General features: G+C 54.1%; 1 long non-coding RNA gene across 1 annotated transcript; it reads right to left on the reverse strand.

Annotated features, from left to right (window-relative positions):
• Positions 1–495: 495 nt before the first annotated feature.
• Positions 496–4886, reverse strand: LOC102398169. The gene is made up of 3 exons (XR_327767.3): positions 4757–4886; positions 4086–4300; positions 496–865 (listed from the first exon to the last, which is right to left on the reverse strand). It is a non-coding gene; the product is annotated as an uncharacterized LOC102398169 (long non-coding RNA).
• Positions 4887–5750: the final 864 nt, after the last annotated feature.

Here is a 5750-nt window from a genome sequence, read left to right on the forward strand (position 1 = left end):
GAGTTTGCGTTCTTGGAGCCCCAAGGGGCACCAGCTAGGGGCCCATATACTTAATTCATAAAAAACCTCTGGGAGAAGCCGTGGCTACAGGGTCCTGTAACGTCAGAGCTAGAAGGAACATGAGAGATCATGTATTACTACTCTACCCTTACCCCATTTGACAGATGAGGAAACTGAGGCTCAGAGAAGGAACTAGGCTGGTCTCAGGAGGCAGAGCTGAGGCCAGACTCATTTCCTGATAAAAAGGGTAGGGCTCTGTTTTCTCTGTGAACCTGTCCCATTTCCCCTCACTCTGGCCTGGGGTGCCTGGAAGCAGGTCTGTAGGAACCTCACGTTGTGGAATGAATTCTGGTAGCTGAAGTCAGGAAGGTTTGCTCCCTCCCCTGTGGCCCCACCCAGGATGATGTGCCCAGGGGCTCCTGAGCAGTGACTATGGCCAATGAACATAACCCACAGCTGAGAGCAAACACAGAGCCTCATTGTTAGGGACATCGATTGCTGCACTGGGTTGGGCATTTATTTATTATCACATCTATTTCTTTTCATTAACAGAAGGCAAACATTCCCCACCCCAGTAACTGGAAGGCTACCACCTGTACCAAGGGATGGGTGATGTCTCTTGAGGCTGGGTTGGGAGCAGAACTGACCTACTGACATGGTCCTTCCATCTGATCCAATTCAGACGAGAGTAGGAAAGACTCGGGCCAGACCTGTGGGAGAACTGCCCACACCATCGGGGTCCAAGGGTGCACCACTGAGTACCATCGAAAGCTGTGGGGTGGATTGGGAGACAGAGCTGGTCTTATTCCTAGCTTCTCCTCTCAATTTTCGGCAAGATACTGAACCTCCGTCTTGGTGTGCTCATCTGTAAAATATTAGGGGTTGCAAAGATGAAATAGTATACATGTAAAAGCAGCTAGCATAGTCCCTGATATATTGGTGCTCAGTAAGTAACCCGGAAAAGGCAATGGCACCCCACTCCAGTACTCTTGCCTAGCAAATCCCATAGACGGAGGAGCCTGGTAGGCTGCAGTCCATGGGGTCGCTAAGGACTGAGTGACTTCACTTTCGCTTTTTACTTTCATGCATTGGAGAAGGAAATGGCAACCCAGTCCAGTATTCTTGCCTGGAGAATCCCAGGGACGGCAGAGCCTGGTGGGCTACCGTCTATGGGGTTGCACAGAGTCGGACATGACTGAAGTGACTTAGCAGCAAGTAACCCGGAGCTGTGTCTGAGGGCATGGTAAACCTGTATCTGCAGATGAAACTGTCAGGCCACAGGGACTCCATACAATACGAGGTGGATCTGAGCTGGGTTGCCCCTGCTTGGGGAGGATAATAGCCTGGAAGTAATCTCACCTGGGGCCAGAGAAATAACCCTGGTAGCCTTCTCAGTCGATCGTCATCTTCAGTTTAGCTGTCATTTCGATGTTTTCATCCTTCTCTTGCTCCCAGGGTAGGAACTCCATGCCCCCTCCATCCCACCCTCAGCTCCCCTTTCTCCTTGGGACACACCTGCAGGCCCTTCTCTTCCCCCACCAGCCCTGCCTTTCCCTTGGGAGGTCTAGGTTTCTTCTTGCTCTCATTTCAGAAGATCCAACTTCTCTGGGGTATTCCTGCCCACCCCATTCCCCCCAGCAAATGTAAGAGGGATTTCACTGGCACCCTCAGCAGAAAGCTTGGGAAGAGCCAGGTTCAGAGGTGCATGCTAAGTCGCTTCAGTTGTGTCTGACTCTGCAACATTGTGGACTGTAGCCTGCCATACTCCTCAGTTCATGGGATTCTCCACGCAAGAATACTGGAGTGGGTGGCCATGCCCTCCTCCAGGGGATCTTTCTGACCCAGAGATTGAACCCACATCTCTTAGGTCTCCTGCACTGGCAGGCAAGTGTTTTACCACTAGCACCACCTGGAAAGCCCCCAGGCTCAGAGGTAGCTTTACCTAATGAAGGAGGATTGAGTAGGTGGAGTCTGAGGCAGAAAAGTCTGGACCCCGGGGATGTGAAGAGGAGGTCCTGTGGGGGCAGAACAGCAGAAATGCTCATTCCTTCCGGGCTTCCTCACACAGGGCACCCCCCACAGGCCCAGGGCCCCTGGGAGGAGACCCCCACCCACAACTTCACCCAGGCTGTCTGTGGCTCAGGGGAGGGGCTTCCTATTTTCCAGATCCTGGACTCTCAGCTTGTAATGGATGGTGTGTCACCTCTAGCAAAATGCCTGTCAACAACTCTAGGGATGGGAACTTGAACTCAGCTCTTTGGTTTGACCTTAACAGACTGTGAAAGCTGAAAGGATGCCCAGGCATCACAGAGACCGGTTCTTCTTCCAAAGCAACACAGAAGTTCTGCAGGGTGATGAAAAAAGATGGTAGTCAATAAAATGGCTCCATTTTCAAATAAATTCGGAAATGACTGAATTCAGTGGGCTTCTCTAGTCAGGGCTTCTCAGAGGCTTTTGTAGGCCAGTACAAATTATGAATATCCAGGATGCATTTTCCAAAAGCATCCCTTGGGAAGAGTGATTCAACCAGCCCTCTGGCATTAGGTGAGGAAACTGAGGCACAAGATTCTAGGGAGAGAACCTTCAGTGAGTCAAGGTCTCTTGACCCCAGGGTCTGTGTACTGTCTCTGACTCCAGGATTAAGCTAGGTCATTTTTTTTTGAATTTTGTTTTTGCATTGTAATCGAGGGCATGGGGCAGTGGGAATAGAGTTTATTTATTTAGGCACATTATATATGTTCTGAAGGACAGAACCAGGGCCAGGTAGAGGTTCTTGTGAGTGGAATTTCAGCTCCACCCAAGGAAGAACTTTAAAATAATTAGACCTGTCTAGACATGAACTGGGAGAAGGAAATGGCAACCCACTCCAGTACTCTTGCCTGGAAAATCCCGTGGACGGCGGAGCCTGGTAGGCTGCAGTCCATCGGGTCGCTAAGAGTCGGACACAACTGAGCGAATTCCCTTTCACTTTTCACTTTCACACATTGGAGAAGGAAATGGCAACCCACTCCAGTGTTCTTGCCTGGAGAATCCCAGGGACGGGGGAGCCTGGTGGGCTGCCATCTGTGGGGTCACACAGAGTCGGACACGACTAAAGCGACTTAGCAGCAGCAGACATGAACTGAGCCAACCCATGAGGTAGCAAGCTTCCCATCATTGGAGGAGTCCAACTCATGCTAACTGACCACCGGGTGGGGTAACAGATGGCTCCCAGAAGATAAGTGCATGTTCCAATCCCCAGAACCTAGGAATGTGTTATTTGCAAAAATGGGTTTATGCAAGTGTCATGAAATTAAGGATTTCAACAGAGGAGCTCATCCTAGATTATCTGGATGAAGCCTAAATCCAGTGACAAATGTCTGGATAAGAATGAAGCCGAGGGAGATGGCACACGTAGTGGAGGTGCCCGTGTGAAGACCATGGAGACAGACGTGCTAAGGCTACAAAACCCCGCAGCCCCCAGGGGCTGAAAGAGGCCCTGTGCACACCCTGAGTTTAGACGCCAGGCGTCCAGAACTGTGGGAGAGCACGTTTCTGTCATTTTAGGCCAGCTTGTCTGCGGTAATTTGTCACAGCACCCACAGGATAAGGATAAGCCACAGGGTAAAGAGATGCTGTCAAGGGGAGATAAGCACAGATGGGTGGAGGGAGGCTTCCTTGAATGAACCTTGGGGCCTCTTCTGACCCTCTGCCCAGCGGTCATTATACCTCCAGGACACCTGTGACTCAGTGACAGAAAGCCTGTGCCAGGATTTCCCCATCTGCCCTGGGAAGGGGAAGCCAACAGGGCATAAGGCCCGAGTTAGGAAAAGCCAATGGGGGCCGCTTAGTGGCTGCACCCTGGCTGGTGCTCCCTACGGCCCCGGCAAAGACCCCCACTTTGGTGTCTTCAGCAGAGAGTCCCTTAAATCAAAGAACCTACAGCATCTCCACTAACTGATCAGATGACCTGTCCAAGGGGGTGGGGGGTTGGCTTCTGTGAGAGCAGCTTCTGTGTCCATCAAGTGGGGTCTGCCCTTGGGTTCCCTGCCACACACACAGGGAAGGGGGACAGGGCGCCCCCCGAGGACAGCCTGTTCCCTCACCGCTCCACGCAGGCACGTCCACACGCACGCAGGGGCTCTGTCGCAACCGCCTCTCTGCCCCAGAGACAAGCGATAACACGCCCGGCGGCCCGTCTCTTCTTGCTTCAGTCCCTGGCAGAGTAAGACCCAACCCAGGTTGCAGGGCACAGCAGGATTAATTGCCAGGTAGAGGAGAAGGCTGTGGTTTGACTGTCTGAGCAACAACCTGGGGAGAGCTGGGGACAGGAGAGAGAGGAGGGTGAAGCCTCTGCCCCCCTCAAAGCTCCTGACTGCCCCTAAGGCCTGCAGCCATGGCAAAGCCAGTGTCAGCGACTTTGTCCTCCAGCTGGGAGCCCAGCCGATCAGGCACCTGGCTGGCTGCTGCCTGCCTTCTTAGGGAGCAGAATGAGCTTTACACACCTGGGTGAGCCAAGCGGGGTGCTGGGCAGGAGCCCCAGCCCTGGCACACCTGCGCGTGCGGTTGGCTGGGCTCACCCAGAGCCCAGCTGGCCTTGGGTGTGGGGAGGGTTCCCACTGGCCCAGCTGCAGTCTCACAGGAACCCCCAGCGTCCCCCCACCCCTGCCCCTGGCACCCTCGTGTGTCCCTAGAGCCTCAGAATCTGCTCTCAGAGGTTGGCCTTGCTTCACTTCCCTGCTCCTTCTCCCACTTTCCAAGTCCTCCACAGACTTACCCCAAACACGAGAGGAAACGTGGCATTCTCCCCTCTCCAGGTCAGAGAGGCTTTGTAACCACGCCCACAGGCTCTGTAAATGTTTGCTTGTAGGCTTGTTTGGCTCAGCTGGGCCAGAATTGGGTTGAAGCCCACCCCCCCATCCCCCATTCTCGATTGCCTTCTCCCCCTCCCATCACCACCCTAATTTCAGGCTCAACTGTGTGCGTTTAGGGCTTAATTAAACTCTTGTCTTGCTTTCAGAAGAGACATTTTCTGCCCCAGGGAGTTGCTACCGAGCTTTGTGAGGAAGGCAGGTCTGAGCAGGCTCCCAGGGGAGGGCCTGCTGGTGGGAGAGACGGCACCATCTCCTAGAAGCGGCCAAGCTGTGGCTGAGGGGGACCAGCAAGGCGGGAGGCACAGAGGCCTCAGCCTTGATGGCGAGGCTACCCCCAAGCACAGGGGGGCCTCCCTGCCTCCATCACAGCCACTGTGTGCAGCTCTCAATTATCACAGGTCACACCGTCCAGGTCACACTGTTCCTGTGCCCGCCCTGCCCCACCCGGCCCAGCTAGCAGCAGCCTCCAGTGCATTCCGCCCACTGCTGGCCGCACCCTGGACTCACCATTTGAGATTCCTCCCTCAGGGCCAGCCACCCCCACCCACCCAACCGCCACCCCCAAGGAGCCTTGGGAGGAGGAAAAGGGCCCCATGAGGGGACTCTGCCGTCAAGGTCCTCAACCCAGGTCAAGGCTGCCTTGCACTGGTTCCGGCAGGGACCCTGTGGTATGGAACTTGCTAGAGAAGCATGTCTCAGGGACAGACCTGGGCAAGAAGCCTGGGTCTGCTCCTTACTACCTAGGTGTCCTTGAGATGACTTCATCTTTCTGAGCCTCAGTTTCCTCATCTGTAGGTTGGGAGTGCTCATAGACCTCTCCCACAGATGCGGAGGGCAGTCGAAAGAGACCACACGGGAGAAAGCATTCTGTTAAGTTGGATGAAAGGCAGCATAAAT

The sequence above is a fragment of the Bubalus bubalis genome, chromosome 12, assembly GCF_019923935.1.
Source record: "Bubalus bubalis isolate 160015118507 breed Murrah chromosome 12, NDDB_SH_1, whole genome shotgun sequence".
NCBI classification, from domain to species: Eukaryota; Metazoa; Chordata; class Mammalia; order Artiodactyla; family Bovidae; genus Bubalus; species Bubalus bubalis.